The sequence below is a fragment of the Mya arenaria genome, chromosome 6, assembly GCF_026914265.1.
Source record: "Mya arenaria isolate MELC-2E11 chromosome 6, ASM2691426v1".
NCBI lineage: Eukaryota > Metazoa > Mollusca > Bivalvia > Myida > Myidae > Mya > Mya arenaria.
Genome location: NC_069127.1, coordinates 39,960,483 through 39,987,916, shown reverse-complemented (window position 1 = coordinate 39,987,916; position 27,434 = coordinate 39,960,483). Strand labels below are relative to the sequence as shown.

The following is a 27,434-nucleotide window of genomic DNA, read 5'->3' as shown; positions in this document are numbered from 1 at the left end:
TAACGAAGAGTTATAATTTCAAATAAGTAACATTTAAAGTTATATGTCGTTCAGAGGTTTTATGTTATATATCAGTAATACTCACATGCTTTGTCCGTGCATGTTTGAAACTGTGTTGGGTCTCCAGAACAGCTGTCGTTAATCAGGGAAGTCATCGGATTCTGACATGACCTTGACCTCTTCTGTAGGCCTGTTCCACATGTTACGCTACATGAAGTCCAACCCGACCAAGAGGTCCAACCAACTGAATTTATAAAACAGTAGGTTGACACATAAAGTTGCAGAGTGCTCTTACAAGAAACTAACCCGAGTTGTTGACAAGCATTTTACCACACAGTTCTTTTTATCTATTTTGTACTAATATTAAACCGAGCAAGTGGTACACACATTTGTATATTCTCTTCTGATTTTAATAACGTAAATGTATGATTTTTTGTATTTTTTTGCACAATAAGCATGTCATAAAAGTGTGTTATTTTTTTTTGATTTCACCATGGCCGGATTTATCAGATAATTTTGAATTCGTTAACATGGCTTATCCAATGAATAGAAAGATTAAGCGTTATCCAACCAGTCTTTTTGTTTTCTTTGATAACTTGTTCCTGTTGTTTTATTTGAGGAGTATCAAGATTTTTTAGGAAAACTTTCGGTACGATAATCACATTTATTTTTATTCCGTTCGGTAAGACTGAGTTTTAAATAAAAACTGTTTAGTTTAATCGTGTTTTCTTTAATTATTATTTTTGTTAGAAATTAGGGTTGGAATATATCATAGCTCCTTATGTTGATATGCATACCATGGCGTGATTTAAGTCATTTTTTACAGTTGGCGTGATTTGAACAATTTTCTACGATTAAAATATATCATTACAGGCAAAATAAAAATATACTTTATCCAGCAAAACTTCATTAAAGGTATCCGATCTACAAATAAGCAATTTTTTAAAAAATCGAGCTTATGACAATTTTGTCTTATTCTGTTGCCTAGTGTCCCCATATATTTTTTATTTATATAAATATATATATCATAAATCCACACGCAATGCATATCGCAGAAATGGTAGTCCGTATCCCACTTATAATAATATAAGTGCAATAGAGTCGTTTTCCAGTCTGCTGTATCATTTTGAAATGTTCTGTTAATATGTTAAATGTAAAAATAATAAAACAAAATATTGCGTCACGAAAACATCTGTATTTCAAGTGATTTACCCAGTAATGTATAAAAGGATTATTTGTACTGCGTTTTATACGGAATGTCGTATTCGACTCTCGTGGACAATGGCATGTTTTGATTTAACTCGTTTCTCGCCTCGTCATATTCGAATCCGTTATATTTATCGTTTGCATGGGTGATTAATGATTATGGAAAAGTTTATAAATAGAAACAACAGTTTACATATATAATGAGTCAGTGCAATCCATGTAGAATTTTTATCATCGACGTTTGGCATATTCTCATTCTTTGGTCATTTACTTATGGTCTTGGATCTTGGTCTGACTATCATATATGTAATACTATAATATATTGTCTGTTCTGTTTATCACACTTTTAAACATTTAGTGCCTTCCTCCGCATTGGCAATGATCTTCCTTAGTCAAAATTATAGGGGGCAAATATGAGTTGCCCCGATATTCTTGTATATGTTTGCTGGTACATCTGTCCACATTTAGTTTATTTATGAACACAAACATTGATTCATTTTCCTGTAACATTCGAATTATAATTGCATAAGTGTTCGCTATGTCCAAATAACAAACATTTTCGTAGCAAAACAAAAATTCCTGTTCAATCACAATAATAAACTGTTAAAAAAAAAGAAACGTATTGTTCTTACAATAAAATTTTCCATTAATCCTTTTTATTTCGAAAAAGCAAAACTGGCTTATACATTGGATTCTTATTGTTCCACTAGAAATACCACCTATGACTTTACTATACACTCAACAATGTCTAACTAGAAATTTTAGGAAGGCATATTATTATATATAAGATAAAAAAGGTGAAAATTATTAAGACCTTATATGAACGAATCAGCCACAAAGAAATCGATCGAAATTTATGGTAATGTAAAATATGTAAAATGGTAAAACATCTACAAATATAATCGCATTCTAGACGCTGAATAACTATCGAAATATGGCATAACATGCACGCGCACCTATCGGAGGTCCAAACAAGTAAACTATGGCATAACATGCACGCGCACTTCCCGGAGTTCCAAACAAGTAAAATATGGCATAACATGCACGCGCACTTCTCGGAGTTCCAAACAAGTAAAATATGTCAATCTATGGTTGAAAATTATTGTGGAAATCAATAAAACTACTTTAAAGTTGTCTTTGTTACAACGATTACTTTTAAATTACATCTTAGACCGAACCGGTCTTGATTGAAATTAATTTAGGTATTTAATTATATTAAAAATGGACGGAATGTGTTCCATAACGAAATTACATTTTAACTCGTTATCCATGGCTTTAAAACTGTTACACTCTCATATCATAAACATTAATATGTTTCTTAAGATATAACGCAGTATTTAAAATCGAACTCAAAACGACCTTTCATGTACATAACTCGACATGTCGAGGACATATAATATGATGTTACCGATCAATTTCGCTTGTGGATTTTTGTTTTCTTCAATTGTATGTTGTTTTATAACTTCAAACAAAACAAATGTCCGTGATAACAATTCTATTAATTAATTAAATCGAACTAAAAGTGTATTTAAAGTGTATTTCTACAAAACAGAATGAAAACAAGTATTTCCATAAAAAAACAAATTCTACACCTCGTCCCTTCTGTGTCTCCGTACTATTTTGACTGATAAATTTTGAACAGCTATTTAAAGGTGATAATTCTTAATCACAAGAACAACTGCTTTTCATCTATGACCAGCATGTGATATAACCTTAAGGATTTCGAGAGCCTCAAAAGACCCAAATGACAAGACAGCATGACAAAATGGGCCAACAAAATCATAATTACATTCGAGGCATAATTGTATATATAATTATGTTTAATTCTCTACGACAAGGGTGTACTACAGCATCTCCCTCACCTGAATTTCGAACGACGAAACCACTACTGTCTTAGGAAATTGAAATTTTTCAGTTGTAGACAGGTCGTACCAAGTACGTGACAGGGGCTCGAGTTATAAGAATAATTCATCCCCATTATATTAATAATAACTTGTATTTTTTTAACATTTTTAAGAACAGCAGGTTCTCGAAGTTCAACCAAGCATAATGTATAATATGTTCAGCTTTCACGATACATTGTTATTATTATCTATTTGAATAGCATCTAGTTTTTTTACCTCCCCAACTAGTTTCATAAGTGTCTAATAACCAAAAGTGATTTTTTATGTGATTTGTATATATGCTGTCAAAAGCTTTGTTTTTAATTACTTTATGATGGTTTACGCTTTTGATATATATAATATTTTATATATATAGAATAGCTGTACTACATCAAAGCTATTTTGTAAAGAAAACACTTGAAATTACTGCTGTATCTTAAGTAAATTGATGTCAGATCTCATAATTGACATTAATCTACTCGAGTGCAATAATATGATATCACCACTATTTTGTAATACCAAAAACATGTTTGTTACACCGGTAGCGCCTTTGAAACTCTTATCCTCTACTAGCCAAATCTTCAACTATATTTTGAAACGCCTGATACGCCCATGCTTTTGAGAAAGTATCACGCAATGGCAGTATTAAAATTATCACATAATAAATAACGGACGCACTAATGATGATCAAAGATAATATTTTTTTATTATAAAGGCAAAGTCAAGTGAGGTAAAATAGAATGATTTATCTATTGGTACACTGTAATGACAACTTCCAAAATGTCTTACCAGTGCATGATGACGACGAACACGTCTGTGTTTCTTCTGCGTCTCCAGAGCAGCTGTTGTTCATGAGAGAGGCTAATGGGTTTTGACATGACCTTGACCTCTGTCTTTCACACGTAACACTACATGCACTCCAATTTGACCACGTGGTCCAGCCAACTGCAGTCATAAACCATTTAACACATGATTTTAAAATAAGCTGTTTAGTTCTGCAATGACTTTCCTGATTCACAAATTACATTACAAACACGCAAATCAGATTACATCATTCGAGCAACTGATCAAATGCTGCTCGTGTTACAATACAATAATGTTATAATTTATTCCTCTTGTTTTTACATCAAGTTTTACATAATGATGGACTCATTACGTGTATGTTGCGATTATACACATTTTTTAAGACTAAAAAATCCTCCCAAAATGCGAAACGAATATCATTTTTGCATTATTAATATTGTAATTATTTGTTTTTGTATATATCTTCCTTTTGCAATATTGTTTAATGTAATAGACGAGATATGTGTTGCCTAACATTTTGGTTAAACTAGCAAACTTGACAATCCCTTATTAGTTGATATGTTCTTCGTGACTGACACCAAATTAAATCCACCCAATGATAGAAACAGTAAATACATTAAATAGTGAATACTCTAAGCATTTGTTCAAAATAAATCGTACATGTAAATAATATATTTGTTACGTACGTTTGCAGTTATTCAATTCTACAAAGGTATAGGCCCTGACCTTGACACTGGATATTGGTACACAACTGGTTGTCACCACTATCTCCGAAGCAGTGGTTGCCATCCTTGGATGGCCAAGGGTTGTCACAGGTGCGGCCTCGCCGTTGCATTCCTATTCCACAGGTGGAGCTACAGGAGCCCCATAATGACCATCCGCTCCAACCTCCGTTAACTTAAAATCATATGTATGTGATTTGATAACAACATCAGTGCTCTTTTCAGCTTTTTATTCTCCATTTTATTAATTCAAACGCCCATTTGTTCGTCAGTTCGTCCCTCCGAACGTCTGTTACATCCTGGAAAAACTTCAAATCTGCTGATGGGATTGAAATAAAGATGGTATAGAGATGTATAACAATGAAAGGAAGTACAAAAAAACATAATCAGGCCCTGCAATTTCGTTTAGTTTTCATTCTTCAAACTTTTTAACCTGATATTTTCCCCGAAAATCGGAGTTTGTCCGGGCAATATCTTGAGTATTAAGGGGAATGAAATAAAACTTGAAATATTGATGGATGGAAAGTGAAATAAAATCAGTAAACAAGAACCATTATCTTGCCCTGGATATTGTTTAGCTATCTCCTCTTAACCTGATTTGTTTTAAACAGAAGATTGTTCGGTCCATATCTTGGAAAGGTATTCATCTTGAAAAATTGATGGAATAACTATAAAATGTGCAGTATTCAAGAAGAATAATCATACCTTCCATCTATAATTTGTTTTTCTAAAATAAGCCTGTTATTGCTTTATAGTGAGTGTTTGTTTGAGCCGTATCTTTAAATATTTTATAGGCTGTGTTTATTTTGTAATTTACTCGCTTTCCTACTGCGTTCATACATCAACAACGCAGAAAAAAGCGATCAATACTTAAATTTACATCTCATATAATTATTCATTACAAATTAAATAGTTGCAGTATCTTTGCATTAAGTATTTGTTCTTAAAGCTGCACTCTCACAGATATATAATTTTTAACTTTTTTAATTTTTTGTCTTGGAAAGAGCAAATTTTTGCGAACATATCTACAAACAAATGATATAAGATTGCTGACAAAAAATCAGATAGTAGAATTTTATAATTCCGTTTGAAAATATATGTTTTATGGCTTACCGTTACTAACGGTTTAAGAAAAATGCATAAAACATCGATATTTGAACTTAAATATAAGCATCTGCGATCTCATTTTTTGTCAGCAGTCTATAACTGGTTTCCATGGATTTTCGCAAAAAATGGCTCGTTCTAAGAAATATTTTTAAAAAGAGCTGTCAAAACGTTCAATCTGTGAGAGTGCAGCTTTAAAAAATATAACCGACATCATACGTTGGTTTAAATGAATAACTTATAGTTGTAACGTCGTGAATGATTGGTTAAATAACGTTGAGGTTATCAAATCTTAGTGAAACATTTAAAAAAATAATAATGACGCCATAACTCCTTGTGTGTAATACAATAAGAAAGTCAAGTTTTGATCTATACAATGGACTATGCGAGTGAAATTATTATAAACTTGTATATTTGAAAATTTCAAATGCATTTTTATATCATTATTTTAAAAGTAAATTCAACTCCCAAACCTGCCCATATTTTTGCATGCTACGTTGTTTTTACCAATTAGTGCATTTAAATGCTACAACCATAAATTATCTACCTGCACATAGTATTAAAATTTCTGCCTTTTCATACAATATGGCGTCTGGCGAGCTTTAAGCGATAATGCTGTTTCGTCGCTTTTAGCGATACTCTTGTTTCTATTAACATTTCAATAAAAAAATGCAGTAAAGCAAACGTGTTTTTAGGAAAATTTTATTTAAGGTTTCTTGTAGTAAAATAGCAACACATTTCTAAAATGTACTACCTGGACACTGTTTCATCACACACGTAGCTGTTTGATCTTTGTCGCCTTGACAGTCGTCACCACCATGTGCAGGGGCAGGGTTGTCACATGTCCTGATACGTGACCTTGTTCCGTTTCCACAGGTGACATCACATTGCCCCCAGGAACCCCAGAGTGACCAGCCGCCGTCGACTGAAAATGACAGATTGTGGAATGGTATTTTATTCGTCTACATGTTAACCAGAAGAGTCTTACATCACAGACGGTGCAAATGTGTATGACTATAAACACATAACGTCACATTTGTTCAACAAAAATGGATTTATTTAATCGGAATGTTTAAAGGATTATTTCCAAAATATTTTGAGAACGGCGATTACACTTATATCTGCTTGAATTATTTTAAACTCAGTTACATAGAAATATTTCGTTATCTTAATTTTGTATCGATAACTCATGATTGTTGTGAACAAGAATGACACTTACCCACGTCGCACAGATTGCAATGTTTCCTACAAAGTTCTTTTGCTTTGTCCACATTATCTTGACATATGTCGAACAAGTCACAATTAGGCTGTGCATCCTCGCATGTTCCTATGCAAATGCAAAGATAATTTTGGAGAAGTTTGTGTCCTAAGGATGATGCAGGTCATTTCACCTCAAAATAAAGTTTCCACAAAGGAGAACATGTTTTACTAGAATTGCATGTTTGACAGTAAGGTGTAAACTGGTTGTAAACATCATCTATTAATTTGTTCAACACTAGTTAATAATAGATAGATACATATTTATTTATTTTATATTTACATTCTATCTTATAATTAGAACATATCAGAACAGATCAGTGTTAAACGTATTCAGCCTATTTAACATATTTGATAAACAGTGTTAAAAGTACCGATTCTATATAGAATACTGGACATATCAGTGTCAAACGTTCACAGTCTAAACATAATATTGGACAAACCAGTTTTAAACGCACACAGTCTATAAAGAATAGTGTACTAACTAGTGCTAAAGGTACCCAGTATATATATATATATATATATATATATATATATATATATATATATATATATATATATATATATATATATATATATATATATATATATATATATATATATATATATTAGAGAGAGAGTATTGGACAAACCAGTTTTAAACGTACACATTCTATAAAGAATAGCTGACAGTCAGTGTTTATCGCACAACGTCTTGGTGATAGACAAAACACGTTGAATTTAATTTATCAACTTTTCATAACTGTATTCATTTCAAAAGCAAAAAACCTTACCTTGAGTATCGTTGGTTCCAAGGATAAATCCTACAATCATTTTATAGAACATAGTTACTCTCACATTTTTATCAAGGAATATTTTATATGAAACAACAACAAAATGTTGGTAAAAACGTTTCTTGTAGAGTTTGTGCTTTATAAAACTGTCGAAAGTAAACCTAGCCTTGTTGCGAAATGATCTAAAAGATACATGATGAAATAACCAAATATTAAATGAAACATTGTAGGTAACATATTTCGCTTTACAGAACAAAGTTCACTTAATACAAATATGATGCATAACGTTGATTTATTTTAATAAATTTACAATTTCAAAATAAGTTCAACTTACCACGTACAAACTCATATGAATTTAATATGTTTTTATATATTTTTGTCGTAACCTATTTATTATTGCATTGCAAAATACAATCTGTTACTAGGTAAGAATTACCGAATGAATCCCTCGCTTGGAAACAAATCAATAGAAACACAGACGCAATGACCATACGCATTGTTCGGGTAACTGGAACCAAATGCAAAGTGGTTTAAACAAGCTAAGACTTTTCAATATCCATCATGACGTTGCAAAATGTTTCGTGGTTGGGCGAGTAAATGCCACCTGGTAATCAGTATGACTAATGTCATAAAATAGTTTCGTTACCGTTCTAAAACAATTATAAAAAGTAATTCTCTGGTTAATGAAATTTTAAAATACATTAAAGGGTATGTCTCTAATGCTTGACAGTTTCAGAAATGAAAATACGTTTGTGTTTTTAATGGAAAAACAAAACTTCAGATCGGATGTTTAGATGTTAATAATCAACCTTAAAAAACCTTACAACTTGTTACGGGTCGCAATCGTAATAGAAAGGTTTCAAGCTTAAACTTACAAACAATATATTAGAATAATTATTTGTCAAATACTGTCTGGCGTAATTCAGTATTAACTTAAACAAAATGAAGTTGAACTTGTTAAAAAAAGAATATCACCAGCGTTGATATCTCAGAGTGAATACCTTTAAATGATTGAACACTTGGTTAATGGAAAATTACCCTTCATGAAAGAGTAACAAGATAAAAGCACTTCTATCTTTAACTCTTAATATTCAAAGACGGACATTTATTATTTCTAATTACATCAGACCATTAAATAGCTAGAGATTGTAAACAATTTCGTCTATTTATCATCATCAGAATACCTTTCGAACTTGGTAACTTAGATGAAAAGATAGAAATGTAGCAAAACATTAATATTGATATCAAAACGACGGGTAAACGACTACGGTTTAAATAAAATATATCACTGTAAACTGTTTTGGTGTTTTGCCTCAGGAGTATCGTTTTAAAAATCGTTTGTGGATCCATACGATGAAACAGCCAATGAACTTAAAGAAGACGTATATAATTTGGTTCGATGGCATGATCAGGTTTTTTGCATGTGTAAAGATTGCGTGAAATGTTTTATTATATACGAGTCATATGACCAAAATTGTAAATGCGATTTGTAAATATACACGTTGCGTCAATATTAAATAAATAACTTGTAAATAAATGCTAATTTATTATTTATAGACAAATGGAAGAAAATACACTTATTGAAGGACGTGTCGGTCATTTTTCATTTTTGTTGCAATTTGGGGTAGTACTAATAAACTATTGCCCGGTGCCAACATGCGGACATATCGTATTCACAAGCTTATTTGATTATAAAAGTGTCACAGTGCGGTTACAAGTGAACCGAGTGATACATATTTCCATATGAGATTTATTGCATTAAATAAAGCACAGCTCAATTTTAAACTCGTTTTTAATTAAAAAAACAAACACTTTGTGTTATGAAATATGTTTTTTTATTACCAATCATCAATTATATTTATTGAAAAATAATGAAACATACTCTCTATAACTAATGTAGGAACGTGTTTTTCTCTTAAACATTTGTTACACAGAAACAAAGAATATGCAACAAACCTGAAGACAATTCGGAACTGTTGACCCCCACCGAACAACTGACCTGTCATATAGCAATGAAAAAACACCACTTTCATTTTCCACGTTCAAACACTTCTTGTACACCTTACATGCTTTGTGTTTCAAACTTCATTGGAATGGTCATAGGATGGTCTTTATTGTTCATTGATGAGGGGATTGAATTCCATGAATAGTTTTCTGTAATCATGTTAAAGAAAAGAAAGGGCTTTAAAATTTTGCTTAACGATTTGGCCGTGAGTTTCCTTATATGGCATGTAGCACTATGTCCTCTACCAACGTTACGCCCGTTCCAGGGATCACCTCTGTCGCAAAGAAACAACAATTAATTTTAAATAGTTCCTTTCTAGTGATGTTATGCGTTGAGCTTAACTATTTAGTTTATATCATTAACAAGTGATCCTCTGCAAAGTTTTCGAATTGGAATATGAAATTATGGCTGAATCATAGATATCGGGTGTTAAGAATGTGTAGCTGAATAAGGTGTGTGTCAAGTTTTGGGCAATATCATGACTTAATGTACATAATCAGGTTAAAGAAACTGTTAAAACTCGAGGCAACATATTCAAGCTTACTAGCTTTGTTTTAATTCGTAACTTCAAACTTATGATTTATAAAACACTCCTACCGGTGTCACAAAATATATATCGAATATTTATTTTAGATTTGATAGTTTGAAATAAACTGCACTTATAAACTACAACTCCTTCCAACCATCTATTGTTTTAAATATTTTCCGACCTGTTTTCTATAGAACAAATGCCTAATATATATATTATATGTAAGACCGGTTTGAAATTAATAGATAGTTCGAAATTAATGACCGCTCGTGTCATATATAATTATACATATATATACATTTTCATCACGACTTTTTTGTTCACAGATAATTGAAACGAAGAATCCAATGATTGCATTTGAAAACAATAATAAGCTTTTAATAATTTTATCAACCTTTTACACTAGGAAAGTGAGTTTTTTTTAACATTTCCTCCTGTCAACAGAAGTATACTACCAATTTATAACTTGTTAAATTGTAAAGGTCCTTCTGAAGTTATTTCAAGCTACTACCCTTTAATTCTCAATGTCTGCTTTATAAACTCACTTTTCCATATGACCTTTATCATTTCTTCACCAAAAACATTATACGAAAGTAAAACAACAGGACTCATCAGTGAGACCCGGGCTACCAAAGCCTAGTAAACCACTATCGCAATGCATGTAGATGTTAACCGGTTTCTTGTTACCCGCCCTAAAGTTCCAAGTATTCGTTCAATAACTAGTTTCATTACAGAATCCCTGTATTATAGCAATGAATGAGACCATGTTGACCATCAGATACCCACTAGCATTCCTCACGCAACAAACTGACTTGATCTTGTTTAATCGGAATCCCCTTTCAGACTTACTTTTCACAGTAAAATCTCACCACGACCTCATTTGAACACCTCTCTAGGGATATCACCTATTAACTTCCGATAACAAATTGACTAACGTTTTTATTTCTGATTCAAAATAATCATTATACTCTAAAATATCTCGAATGACAAAACTTAATTCAATAGAATAACAACACGTTTTAACTCCCTGACTTATTGTCATAAATATGATTTTAAACAAAGCGCATTTCTTATTATAAAAAATATTCAATAAGATGACAACTGAATAAGCGTCTGGAATATTGACAAAATCAATCCATTGGACTTTTGATCTAACTGAAACGACGTATCATTGCTGTGTTAAGGCTGCTATACATATTTCCGTTATCTACTTTAACCAAATGAACTAAAGAAAACATCTTATAACCCTCAAGTTATTTTAAAAAGCTCTGTTTATTAATTGTATCGGCAATACCGAAACAAAGGGAAACGTCGAACGACGGAGGTTACTTACAACCACGCCTTTATAACCAAGTAGAAAATCAGTATTTGAATCCTATCGATGCATATATATCAAGTGAAAAAGAGGCTCCATACCACCCGTAACCATCGGTCAACTGTCAATCACCAGACAGGTTCACGGGCCAGACAATCTTAGTATTGTTCCAGAGTTTGAATCATGGTCAAATCCTCATGTACTATTTTTACTCAAAATCCTCAAGTAAAATCAGTTTAGTGCCATGATTTGTAAATTTTACACATCAAATTTTTTGTCTTGTTGATGTCCAAAGAAGCGGAAAATATTATAAACGTCTTAGCACCATCACACTTTCTGCTATTCAGGGTGCCTATTACTCATTTACTAGGTTTGCCTAAAGAAATAAAGTGAAAAATAATTTTCTGTTAGTCGTGAATAGTCGAACCGCAAAATAATATCCGAAAACTCAACATGTCCGAAATGAATAACAGTAATTTACCACGACATTAACTGCTTTACTATATGGTCTTAATCAACTATGTTTCAGGATAGAATGTACCATCATTTCAGCATTTTTAAACTCACAATATACCTAGTTTGACAAATACGTTGTATCAATTTGGTTTTGATATTTTCAAATCGTTATTGTTGATATTCTCGAGTTATCGAAAACAAAGCTTAAATGTTTTTCACAAATATGCATAAATAAAAATTGCTCACAAAATGAAATCATTTATACTACGAAAGATAATAGCGGCAATTTGCTAGGTTCGGGCGTAAAGAACAAAATAAAAGTTTTGTTCAATTCAGAAAATAGAAGTGCGGTAAATCCGATGAATATCTGATCAATTTGTAGTGGCTTAATTGAAAAAAAAATCCTGGCAACAGTTAACGTTTGGGTACATAACACATCAAACGTCTCTGATAAGTTCTTTTCAGGCAATTAGACACCCAAACAATTTTCTAGTTAATCGTTTACATGTAATTGCTGTTTGAACTTTATTCTAATAAGATTTTTCTTTGTAGATTTTTCACGGTTCCGAATCACACCTAATAATAAACGAAATGACTTATGAATTATGCTTTCTAAATATAACGAGCCAGTACAATATATTAAACTTGACATTTTAAAAGCTTTATGCTTACCGACATTTGCATTATGATGATTCTTAAATGGGTTAAACGTATAGAGTCAAGTTTAATGCTCCCTTTGAAATGAAGACTTTTTTCAAAGATATTAACTACATGAGTATTTAATTGGTATTGCAAATAATGACCGAGGTCCATAGCAAACTTTTTCAGACGACAACGAATTGATCATGTATAAATTAGGTGTAATTTTTCCGACACCTCATACATAAATGAATCAGAGACAAATAATGTTCAATACTTATTAGAACAACTACAAAAAATAAAAAATCATTTTTATTTTGCTATTATCCAAGGACCGCAATTCATCACTTGATAATTCCAAGTATTATGTAAACTTCCCACGCGTATGAATACATCGTCGTCTTGGAGACACGTGGAGCTAAATCTAGTTTCCAGTAATGGCGGCCGACTCCTCATTTTTTCCCACATTTCAAAACGGATTAACAGTCTTTTCAGGTAAGATGTTTACGTAAAGGAGACTTGTTTAAACTCTGAAATGTATTTTCCATTATTCTTTGCCTAAGACAATATTTTACCAGTATTTATGTGTTTCAATAAAGGTTTCAAAAAATGAGAATAGTTTGACTCCCTATTTAGTATTCATTTTGATTTTGTTTGAGTACTTGTTTTCTCTGATAGATTCCAGGTCTCCTTCATTTAAGGTTTTAAACCTAATGCCTTGTTGTTTATATTCATGAATGGTTGTAATGTCATTACTTTCATAAAGCTGTTGACCTAGATATACACTTTCATTTTCACTTTCATTTTTATTTGTAACTTCAGACAAATCATCGAAAGAAATGTTCATTAGTTCTGCAATTTATGAAGAAATATCAGCAGCAGCAACAGTAGTTTCCTCACTCAATTCTGGCTCAAACAACTCAAAACTACCAATGAGAACTTAAAAAAAGTCGAAATCTGACAGTTTATCCGTCATGTTTACCCTGTTCTGCAGATGAAATTTCAGCTTCCAGTTCTTCGCAATCAAATTATTACCATTAATAATAAAAAAATAAAACGACATCAATGTTTTTTAAAGGGTTATTGTTTAGTTATTGTTTTATTTTAATCCCAAAGTGTTTTTAAGAATGAAAATACACATATTAAATGCGTTAACTAATGTAAACAAGTTTCTACTATGACGTAAGGTCATAGGTTGTAAAAAGAAAATAGTCCGGTTATGAATATTAATAAGCTGATTTGCATACACGAATGCTTCATGGAGAAAAAAATGAATGTCACATGGGTTGTTTTATCCAATAGGATTTAAGCATTTACTCGCACCTACTCAAAATGCTTATGAATCCTTATCTGAAAATGTGAAACGTTTGTATAAATTTGTATATTTCCCTTCATTGCGAACAAGTTCGTTTTTTAATCACAATTACGTAAACTAGTACACAACTATATGCATAAACAACTAGTATTTGTCACTAATTAAACACAGTTCAAAATCGCTAGAAAATGAAACATTTACGAAAAAAATCTGATACTTTAATGATAGACCATTTAAATATTTACTAAACTTATCTGTTTAACATGAAACAGTCGTTTTTTATCATCTTAATCACCGGCAAGTCTACAATTTGAAATGGCAGCGATATACAGTGAAATATTTTGTATGTATGTATGTATTTCTTAAGACCTTGTGGTCAAGGATAACCCGTGAAAGTGCAAGCACTTTTTTTCCAACGGGTTACTTTGTTTTTGTTGAAGGGACAGCACACTGAAGAGACAGTGGTGGGATACAAGGAAGTCCGGGTGCAATACCCTAGCTCTTTTTCGAAGAGACCCCTTGGTTCTTTTACGTGCTCGGTGTACCAATACACGGGGTACAACTTTCTTGTGTTAAACCAGTACTGAGTATACCACTTTTCCAAGCACTACCCTTTAAATGCCAAGCGCCAGGCAAGGGAGCTACTTGTACCAACTTTTAACGTCTTTTGGTATGACGCGGCCAGGGATCGAACCCACGACCTCCCGCTCCGTAGGCGGATTCTTAACCACTAGGCCACGGAGACGGTTAAAGGCGGTTATTTTAAGAAGACAGTACATTCCTTTTCTGTTTAATTATCATTTTGGTCATACAAATGAAGAACACATAGTCACATTCATTCAACTGTTCATGTTTAAGCTTCATGTACGAATCTCATGCAAAACACATGTCGAAATTGTATTAGATTACATTCAAAAAGACTGATTTATGTGACAAAATTTGTAAAATTTCAAACACTCAGGATAGATTTAGTGTTCTTTCTATGATCCCTCATTTAACATTAGAAGAAGAACGTTGACTTGATAATTCACATACATACATATACCAATAGAAAGTTCTAAACCGCCAATTGTACAACTTAAATATTTTTATCAAAATCATCCTCAAAATCTATTATTTAGTACGACATTTTTTACTCAACCACTTATGTGTAATTCATTTGCACGAAAACGACGTTTTGCACGTGACACACGGCGTAATACAATTTGGTCAATATTCTGTCTATACTCCACTTGGGTATTATATATTAGATAATAAATAGGTAGCAGTATATAAATACATCTTTATCCTCAACCACTGAATATACACACATGTCACTGACCATATGTTATTACAACTGGTCAGGACGAATAAGTACTGCGGAAAAAGAAGTCATAGTTGAATTATTAATAGACTCTCTGTGTGTACAACCACCAGCGTTGATCCGATCGTTGACATGCAGGCGAAATGTTCCCGTGGCGGATGATGTATAACCATCTTCGTCACTACCGTACGGATCATGGTATAGGAATAACTTATTGCTCCCGTTTAGTTGTATGTAGCACGATACATAATTCACTTTATGTCCATATAATTTCCCAATTGTGGCAGTGGCAAGGTAAAGTCCCGGTACACGACATGTGAACACGCCTGTAGCGCTGTTGTAGTCGTTGCCTTCATTCAGGATCACATGTGGGAATCGGATAGCTGATGATACTGGAGATGGCGCATATCCCGTCGCCGTAAATGCCGATGAGCCTATAAGAAGGAAACGATGTATTTAACAAAATTCTAACACTCAAAATCCGAATTGTATTTACATTCATGCCAAAAAAATGATTTGTAGTCGAATGTTACTAGCATTAAATTTAAAATTGGTGTTTACTAGATGTATGTTATGAATCTGAAATATATTTGAATAAATTCGATATCCTTTAAACTCCATTTTTATTTAAAACTATGCTTAAACAAAGAATTATAATCTCAAAAAAGTAACATTCAAAGTTTTATGGTTTTTACTAGATGTATGTAATGAAACGGAAATTATTATACACAAATGCTTTGTCTGTGCATGTTTGAAACTACTGTGTTAGTTCGCCGAAACAGCTGTCATTAATTTAATCGGATTTTGATGTGACATTGACCTCTTCTTTAGACCTGTTACACAGGTAACGCTACATGAAGCCCAACCCGACCACGAGGTCCAACCAACTAAATTTATAAAACAGTAAGTTGCGTTGCAGAGTGCTCTGACAAGAAAATGGCCCCTGTTGTTGACAAGAACATCACCTCGCAATTCTGTTTTTTTTATTTTACTCTGGTACTAATGTCAAACTCAGCAGAACGAACACACATTTGTATATATTGTTTTCACGTGAATAACGGTAAATCTGAATTGTTTACTAGCTCAATAAGTGTGTCAATGGTTTAAATTTTAAAATTTCTTCTTTTAAAAATTCACCTTGGCCGGATTTTTTAGATAAACTTTAACTAATTGAAATGGCTTATCCAAAGAATAGGAAGATTTCCATACATTTTTTTGGTTCTGACCTTTACTACTTGTTGTCGTTTTTTTTCTAAAGAGTATCACGCCTTTAAGCTAAAATATTACCGGTACGATACTCGAAGTCAACTTGATTCCGTTCGGTAAAATGGGTTTGAATGAATTGTTTCGCTAAATTGCCTATATCTAATTTATTTTTTAGAAATTAGACCCTTGTGACCATTGCCTGCTTTAATTTACCAGGTTTGTATACCGATTGCGCGATTTCAGTTGATTTAAAAATAAGTAACCGTGTTTTTCAAACGTTTTCTTGAACATCAAAAATGACTGTTTGAATATTTGCTTTCATGCAAAGCCAATTACAGACGAAAACAACTACTAGAACATATATAGGATGTTCAATTATCGTTCAAATATCGTAATTCGAAAAATCCACACAGCAAAGAAAAAAGAAACCTGTCGCAAACCGTATCGCCAAATATTTAACCAACCCAACTGCACATTTCAATTGTACATGTAGCTACACATACATTTACATATGATCTTCTATTTTGTGTCAGTGTCTTACATAGTGAACTTTAGCATCTTGTCTGAGCTATTTCCCTGCCATTCAATCTAAATGGAATCTTCACTACCGGTTTATATCAGAAAGTAACTTTGTGATAGGATTTGAAAATCCACATGCGCTTATACGATACACTCAACTTTTTCTTTTGACTCCGAGCAAACATGTTTGATAAAGGGTAGATACGTGGGAACAATTCTGAAAGTGTTGTTTTGTTATTTAGGACTGACTTAGTGCATTCAATAATTAATGTGCATTATTCTTTTTTGTTTATTCCATGTTTTTTTTAATACACATAATTTATTTAAAATAACTATTTGAGTTTGGTTGTCGTAACTAAATAATATATATGTATAACCATTCATCTATCATGTGCTTTATGTGGTTTAAAGATATGTATCAATGAGATATAAAATATATTTCACTGTTTCAAACATTGATATAATATTTTGATATTTTTAACAATTAAGAGTTGTTTTTAACTTATTGACATAATTCAGTAATTTCTTGAATTCACCTAAGCAACCTGTATATAGCGTTTACAATAGATTGCCAAAACATGAATTTATCATATATTTAAATAACATTTCATTTATACCCATCTAATTTCAAATCAGCATTATCACTACATATTGTTGATAAGTATATATGCTTTCATAAGTGTTGTTTTCATTTTGATTGCTTTATGTTTTGATATAGTGCTTTGATGAACGAAATATTTTTATTTTAAAATTGAACAGTTTTTCTATATCAAAGGCATCTTGCGTAGATTAATATCTGGAAATACAGCTGCAATTTAATATGTAATTGGGATGTAGCTCCGTTTACTCTTTATTAGCAATGAACACGGTTAAGAATGATACAGACTTAACTGGTTAACACCATAACAAATATTGGCACAATGATAGTTAAGCATGGCATTAATACAAACTCATGTATAATCAGAATCTTATAATATTAAAGTGTATGATTATGTATTGATTTACTGTAATGATAAGTTCCAAAATACCTTACCAGTGCATGATGACGACGAACACATCTGTGTTTCTTCGGCGTTTCCAGAGCAGCTGTTGTTCATAAGAGAGGCTAACGGGTTCTGACACGACCTTGACCTCTGTCTTAGTCCTGTTCCACACGTAACGCTACAAGTACTATAATCTGACCACGTGGTCCAGCCCACTGAAATAATCAAACAGTTTAAAAATAGTTTTACTGTGCAATTAACGCTCTTTCGTGATTCATAGATAAAATTTAGATCAAAACATTCCTGCAACTGATCAAACACTCCAGTCCACAACCGAACAAGGAAGTGGTCATAATTATGCTACCTTTTGGTTATGATGAATCTTGTCTAGCTTTAGACTCAATAACTTAACATGCGAAAATATTGGTGTTTGTTTGTAAAATTGATTGCAAAATTCATCTTAGCGGTCAATTAGACTTTCTAATAAATTAGTCCATATTGCATTTCATTTTTTAATATAAACAAACTCACTTAAGGACATATTCAAAAGTGTATGCGACGGTGATTCGAACCTGACGAGTTCTTTACTATGCGTGAAACAATGAAAGTGAATATTCGTTTATAGGCATATAATAATTTATTTTGCATACCTGAAATTATAAATGTGTGGAAAATTTGACGTAGACATCGCATTTTTGATTTTTTTTAAAAAAGCGTACGACGTTGTTTACTGAACTTATGACGCGTAGTAGCGTTAAGTCAATGTTGACGTCAAATGTTGACGTCGCGATTTTTCATTTTTTAATTAAAAGTGTTGCATACTCATATATTATATTGCGTTTATATTTAAATGGCATACTGTTATACTCATTAACCATACATTAAATCAAATTTGAAATGGCGCGCTATTGCACGTAACTTATCTGGCATGGGTGTGTTAGATTGAATTTTCCAGCACTTCACGGGAAGTGCCAATCTGGTGTTCAGGGAATGAACCTCGTCACAATTAAGGTCTAGCGAAATGACAAAGGCATACAGTACTTAAAGCTAAAAGCTTAAATAAAAGCATTTGTTCAATTCTGATGTTCGACAGCGTTGATTTGTCAGAGACATACACCAAACTTGTAAATAAGTTATGTTATGTGTTGCGCATATTACCAATTATTCAGTTCTACACAGGTATAATCCCTGACCTGGACACTGAATGTCCGTACACAATCGGTTGTCAACACTGTCTCCAAAGCAAGGATTGCCGTCCTTGGATGGCCATGGGTTGTCACAGGTGCGATCTCGTCGTTGCATGCCCAGACCACAGGAAGAGCTACAGGAGCCCCATAATGACCATCCGCTCCATCCTCCGTTGACTTGAAATCATACGGATGTAAATTTATGTTAATCACTGCAACATCAGTATATCTTTGTCTAATCTAGACTTAAATTGAAATTAATTCATGGCAACAAAACGTGTATATAGATAGGCAAGTATGATTTAAAGGTACTGGTCATAAAATAGCAACATGTTTCGTAACCTCTTACTACCTGGACAATGATTCATCACACAAGTAGTCGTTTGCTCTTTGTCGCCCGGGCAGTCGTCCCCGCCATGTGCTGGGGCAGGGTTGTCACACGCCCTGACACGAGACACCGTTCCGTTATCACACGTGACGTCACACTGACCCCAGGACCCCCACGCTGACCATAAACCATCGACTGGAAATAAGTTTGAGTGTGATCTAAGGTTCTTCTACTCCATATGCAGGGTTATATTAGCACGTTTTCATGTGACGTTACCATCCGTTACGTAACATTGGCCTTACCACAAGGACAAAAAGTGGCATCGAATATTCATCGGTTTATTCCAGTTTTCTGCTTTTTTCTTTATATAAATTTTATGTTCTAAACTTGTAGTCGATTTTTTTGAAATTGTTATTCTTCGAAATAAGAATAAATTGTGTGATATGTAATCAAAATACGTAATTCTGAGATGTTATTCTCCAATTTCTAGAAACAAAACTCAAACACTTACTGACGTCGCAAAGATTGCAGTACTTCTTGCAAAGTTCTTTTGCTTTTTCTATACTCTGTTGGCATATGTCAAACAAGTCACAATTCGGAGTAGCATCTTCGCACGTCCCTGTGATAATATGTCGTGTGCAATCGATGAGTTGTTTAAAAGTACTTACTTTTCTTCAGTATAATACTCATCATCATTTTATAAATTCTCAGACATGTTTCAATCCAATTCACGTTAGACAATATATTTTTATCAAGTATCACACTTTAACTGTTGATATTTTCATAGCAAAGTCTTGACTGTTGGTATTACGGCAAGAAACCGGCACAACTCCGATAAATCGTATGGGCCTGTCTGTCAGGCTATAAGTCTTCTTGTAATACTGTAAAACATTTGCGTTAAAAAACTACTATTTTTACTCATAGGAGTTTTCCTTCATAACGTATGATGAATACTATGTTAATTTCCTGATAAACATTTAATAAACATTTTTATTCCTTTTTAACATTAAACCGAAAACGTAAAAATCATACACCCGCGTTGATGGATTTTCTCATGCATTCTTCGCTTACAATAATATCTTCATATTATGATACCTGGTTTTATACTTCAGAATACGTTAGACAAATAAGGAAACGGTTTATTAGTATAAAACATTTCGAATTTAGTGTGTAATTAATGTCTTTCCTTGCATAATCCGTTTGTAACGGGTCCGTAAATTTGTTAATATCGGTAAATACAGCAGCAAAACGATAGGTTTATGTCAGTAGATTTGTTATTATCGGTAAATACAGCAGCAAAACGATAGGTTTATGTCAGTAGATTTGTTATTATCGGTAAATACAGCAGCAAAACGATAGGTTTATGTCAGTAGATTCGTTATTACCGGTAAATACAGCAGCAAAAAGATAGGTATATGTCAGTAGATCTGTTATTACCGGTAAACAACAGCAGCAAAACAATAGGTTTATGTCAGTAGATTCGTTTCAACCGGTAAACACAGCTTGTTAAACGATATGTTTATGTCAGAAGAATCGGTATTACCGGTAAACACAGCAGTGAAACGATAGGTTTATGTCAGTTGATTCGTTATTACCGGTAAACACAGCAGTGAAACGATAGGTTTATGTAGGCACATTTGTAGCATCGGTGATCACAGCTTTTAAAGAAGCACTCTTACTCCCAAACAAAATTTACCACAAGTAGTACAATTGTTTAATATACCAAAAATGATGAATAAATGTCGAAAATAATGATACTTAAGAAGGATACCGAGTAAATTTGTTAATAAGGTGCAGAAAACACGGTATTTCTACCTTATTAAACGATAGTAGACCAGAGTCAATCTTTTAGCATTCACCAATTATTTAATATTTTTGCGTTTTCAGCTTGTAAATACACAGTTACAGTCTTGTTATCAGTAATTGATATTTTATTTAGTAAGTAAGTAGTTTATCACTCAAGATTCATATTTGTTATACATGTGTATGTATTGATTTTGACTAAGAGTGTCACTTTAAACGACAAGTTAATGTCAGTCAATTTGATATTATTGGTAAATACAGCTGTAAAAAGACAGGTTTATGCCAGTAAATATGATGGTATCGGTAAACACAGCTGTTAAACGACAGGTTAATGCTAGTTAATTTGATATTTTCGGTAAACATAGCAGCGACACGACAGGTTTTATCAGTAGAATTGTTTATTGGTACACACAGCTGTAAAACACGTTTATGTTAGTAAATTTGTTGTAACCGATGAATACAGCAATACACAGCGAGGTTTAACCAAAGCTGTCATCAGCGGTTTGGAAATAGCAGCTGATGTGAAAGTGAAACCATCTTAGTCCACGATGACGGTTTAGTAACTGCCAATTGGTTATCACGTCAATATATTTCAATATGTCTATATTGAAGAATACCTGTATTTATATGCATGTTTAAAAATATTAATTTATTTACTTTTATTACTTGTTCTTAAGTTAAAGTATGCATTCAATTGTCATCTAAACTATATTAAAGACTTAGAAATCAATTCGGAACAAATCGACCACAGTATTACCTTGAGTATTGTTGGTTCCAAGTATAAATCCTAAAAGCAGTAAGAATAAAATATTATATTATCTATTAAGTTATAAAGTAATGAACAAGTAAAAGGTTAAAATCTTGAAATATTGATTTTGGAAACAAAATATTTCCTGTAGATTTAAATATGTTAATGGACATAAAACAACATAAAATGTGTGCCCAATGTAAAGAAATTAATTATTACAGTACAGGTAATAAATATTACGTTATTCATATTGTTACTTGCGACATACATAATGTTACAACAATAAATACTAGATACTCCATTATATTAATCATGTCATATTCGTGCAAATTAGTAAGATTTAAACTTAAAAAATGAAAACAAAACAGAAACTTACCAGATAAATACTTTGCTTGGCAAAGAAGAAATAGAAGCACTAGTTTAAAATAGATCCCCATTTTGTGCGTGGTTCTAATAGAAAGCATCAGGCACAAAGTAGTCATTTTGCCATATGTCAAAGGCCTTAAATATTAGAGATGAAGTCGTCTGTATGTCCAGATGATTGCTTTGTTAAAATCAGTTGGATTATTTGAGGGGGGGGGGTCTACTAAGCTAAATACCTAGATTGATAACCTTTTGACAGACACATGGAGGGAATAGTTCGGTAATTGCACGCTGAGCGATATTTTTGGATTTATTTTACATTGTAAAATGACAAGTACGATACATGGGCTATAATTGAATAAATATAACCATTGTAATTTATTACTTTTAGGGATAAAACTCCTCGAAAAATCCGAGTTTATGTAAACTATTACATCCATTTATTATAACATTAATATATTTCTCACAGTCAACTGAGCTTAAAAGGATCAATAATGGATATCACAAGACATCATTCTTATCAGAATTTGAATAAAAATGCATTACAATACACAAACTGGTGGAGTGGGTATCAGGGAAGAATCAGTCTAGTGGTCCACGTTATGACATGGATGTCATTTATGATTGAAAACATCAATAGCATAACACCTAAAACAAACGACAAGCTTTTAATAGTTTTTAGATCTGATTCATCTAAATTCAAAGTGATACTCTTATTCAAACTCAATACATACACATGTATAACAAATATAGATTTTGAGTAATAAACATTTAGCTAGTTACTAAATTATGCATTTATGAAAACTATTAATTGCTGATAACAAGATTGTAACCGTGTATTTAATAGCTGAAAATGCAAAAATATGAAATGATTGGTGAAATATTGTTTGTGATCTACTGTCGTCTCATTTAGTTGAAATGCCATGTTTCTGCACATTTCTTTCAAATTAAACCCGGCATCCTTCGTAACAACCATTGGCCCAGTTGTTGGTACATTCACTAAAATTTGACGAATTGCTATTTCAACTGTCGCTTAATATCATACTAACCGTTACTTGACGAATCACTAAATTTTCAGTTGTTGGTATTAATTAAGCGATCATCGCTACATAACAAAATCGTCAAATATATAGCAAACTCGCTGAAACTACTTCTTGATACTATTGGGTCGAGGTTTTACTGGTTGCTTCATGTTCATCAAAGATGTCATCTACAGATGTAAATCTGAAAAATGAAAGTAAAAAGAATGTAAAAAGCGTGAATTTTACACCTGGGGAGATTGATTTGTTGTTGACTTAGTAAGAAGAGAACAAAGAGAAGCTGCGGTCAGGCAAAACAAGCCCGGAAAGAAAGGCATGCTATGTGACAGAATGGCCGAGCAGCTGTCTGGGTTACGTGTATGTGGAGGAACTGGAATTAAATTTAAAAACAAATGGGACAACCCACAAAGGCAGGGAAAGATGGAGGAGAAGGACTGCCTTTGAAAGAAATGAATGAAGAAGCTCTGCAACATAGGGTGGTGCAATAGTGTTCAGATGATCTGTCCTTATCTGGGACAACAGGCGGATACGAGACTTAAGATATGCTTGAGTTAGCCAAGTAGTGTATGATGAACTTTATATCTTGAGTTAAGCAGTTATAAGTATTTTCGTGTGTACAAATGAACAGTATTAGATAGATCGTCTGCAAAAATTGCTGTAGAACTGGAATTCTGAACTAAATTATTGTTACTTTAAATAGACATAGATGCATATTACGGTCATTCAAGCTTATTTGTGCCATTACAATGATATATAATAGTTTAAAATGCTAAACATTTGCAACTGGAACCAATTGAAACTATCATTCAATTTCAAATGCGCCATTTTATCTTGAGGAGTTAATTACAATGTTGGGTCCTTTTAACCCGATGACGATGCAAACCTCGAAACACCAACCCAGATGTGACAAATTATTTCAATACTCTGTCATTTAAACCCCTTATAAACGTAAGTCATTCAGCCCCATTACATCTGAGTCATTCATTCTATTCCCTTTTTGTCAGAATTGAAATAAATATTAGGTCAGGAAATGAAACAATTAAAAGGCAATTAAGGAATATCAGGTGTGTTTACTCACTGAATTGTGGAATCACTAACATTCATTATTTCTGAAAAAAGAATGCATAGCTAAAAAAACAACTGTGACAAGAGATTGCTTCATATATTTGCACACTTAAGTTATATTCCCGTCGGCACAAATCTTAACATTTCCGTGTTTTTAACAACTACACCTGTACACTCTATATGCTGCATGCTTATCAAATATTGTTCTCCTACTGTGCCCATGAGTATGATATATTATATTTTTATTAATTTAAAACGGATAGGTATTGAAATCAGTGTGATCTAGGATTTCACATTAGAGGGTGTGTGTGTGTGGGGGGGGGGTAACTTAGAGGTATCTGAATTTCGCCCCTCATTGAGAACTGCATTAATATTTACCAAAAATGTTGACAGATGGGCTAAGGCCGTGGTACTCCTCCAAGAAAATTTAAACAACTTCTTTATTGAAATTGAAAGTGAGCTTTGACGATTTTAAGGAGCTTCACCTGGGCGCCAGGTGGACATCCTCCCCACAACTACCATGAATCCGCTAGTGAAAATGGCGTCCCTGCAAAGGAGGAGTTAAATGCATTCACTGATAGAAAATAATGTCTTGTTTGAAATACTTATGATTGATGGGTTGAAACATCTATAGGTCGAATACCCTGGATAATGCAGAGGTAGTGAAAAATGTGAATATCATCAGCTCTGGTTCATCGGATGATGTTGATCATGGCAAATCTGACCAAGTGGTTAGGAAGGATAAGTTGTTTGCCTGGAAATGTTGACGGACGGACCTACGTCTACGAAGAACATTCACCCAACAACAATAGCTAACGCTGAGCACATTTTGCTCAGGCGATATAAAAGTGATTAAACAATGTGGTATAAAGATATGTAATATATTTTGCGGATCTATTTTTGAAGAGCCCAAGAGGCACAACTGAACTATTTCACAGAACAAAAAGAAAAAGAGGAGATTGAAAGATCAAAGAGACGCCCAAAGGACTACCAAATAATTTGAACGGAAAGAAGCCCGCAGCTTCTACGGAATGCCATTAGGGCCATCGCCTATGAAACGCGATACTCGATAGTACGATGATGAAACGCGAAATCACGAAGCTACGATGGTGAAAACGCGACCATGTTATAAAACTTTTTTTTTATTAAGCGTGTACCTCTCCTTATAATGTATATTCTTCTAAACGTTTGCCTTTAAATTAAACTGTAAATCGGTACAAAATTTACTTTGTGGTATGAGCAATTCTGATTTTTTAAAATAAATTATGTACTTCTTAACATTATTTCTATTTCACGTCATTTCATCACTATTACTAAGGTAACTTGCTGTTCTTGGGCACAAAAGCGAGAACGATTAGAAGAAGAAATAGATTGAGAAAACAATAATAACAAATAATTAGAAATGTGGTTTTCTAAGCATCGCATTCAATAATAGTGAATTAATTAATGATTTCTCCTCTTAACGGTAGTACGAAAGTAGAAATGCTACAGAAGATTGTACAAATCACCAGATATGGAAAATGTAGATTAGCCCCTCAAAATTTATTGCGCTGTGCATCATATTATTTATAAAAATCAACATTTATATCTGTATATCTTTCCTTCTCATTTATAATGCGTATATTGCGACTATTGACTAACAAGGAAATGCACTTCCTATAAGTATTGAATTGGTTGATATAAATTGATTGAAATATATATTTTTGCTGTTTTTAAAGAGACCTTTGAGACTCGTTTGATAATTGAGACATGATTTATTATTCTATTCTAAAGACAATGCTTTTATTTATGCCTAATCCACCATGTAAAAACAATGTTAATTGTTTGCACTAGGACACGAAAATGTGTAATATTATTTTCATTATACGCACACAATAACTTACGCACTTTTGTATAATCAACAACTGCTTTGTATTGCCAAAGCGTATTGTACCGCCCAATGTACTGTTTGAAACTTTTGTCAACGACCGCTTCCGAACTCCTTATTTGCGTTTACTATATTAAAATGGTATCAAGTGCAACAGATAGTGGTCTAAATATAAAGTACCAGATATATACCAAACGGGACGCCACTTGCAATTGATGTAAATAATATAAATGGTAAAATGTCTTCAAAGATATATAAACTATGTAAAACATGTTAATTGAACGGTTATATCTTTATTTCAATTATAATACTCATATTATAAACATGTGTGAACAAGGTCATTTTTTTTTTGAATTTCAATTGACATAGAAAATTCCAGGTCATACATTGGTAGGCAAAAAGTGTCCATTCCTGTCACACATTTATTCAGATTTCTGTCAAAATCTTACCCCGAAAATGAATTTTTAACAATTTTAATATATTTTAAGTTATTTTTAAGGTTTAAAATCCAATCCTTAAATTCAGTGCTTTTTATTTGTAATTAAACAACATTAACTCAATTACTGATACTAATTAAAAAAGGAATTTAAAATTAAATGTCTGGTCGCGTAAGTTATAACTGAACCAGTTAGCTATGGTTTGGCCAATGTTACCGCATCCGGATGCGCATCCTATCCGATTTAGCGGACGCGGATGCATAAACTGGCAGTGTTTGGCTTTAAAACCTATTATTCATGAGCAATCAATGCGCTGTAATGCAGGGAAACATTGGCATGAAACAAACATACGGCGAATGCAACTTGTAAATAAATCTTGTAATAAACTACAATAAATAAAACGTTATATTAAAGCCGTTTTTTTCCAATTTTTCCAAAACAAAATGTTTTTGTAAGTGTGAATTATTATTTAGACTTTTGAAATATAAAAAAAAAACATTTTGTATTAGCAACCACTATTTATAATTAAAGGAACGTTTTTTTCTGTATGATTTACGTTAAAAATACTTTTTGTTTT

At 32.7% G+C, this 27,434-nt stretch overlaps 1 long non-coding RNA gene across 1 annotated transcript; it reads right to left on the bottom strand.

The window, feature by feature from the left end:
- Positions 1-89: 89 nt before the first annotated feature.
- On the bottom strand, positions 90-19,228 carry LOC128239476 (uncharacterized). The gene is made up of 3 exons (XR_008261892.1): positions 19,213-19,228; positions 18,070-18,234; positions 90-244 (listed from the first exon to the last, which is right to left on the bottom strand). It is a non-coding gene; the product is annotated as an uncharacterized LOC128239476 (long non-coding RNA).
- Positions 19,229-27,434: the final 8,206 nt, after the last annotated feature.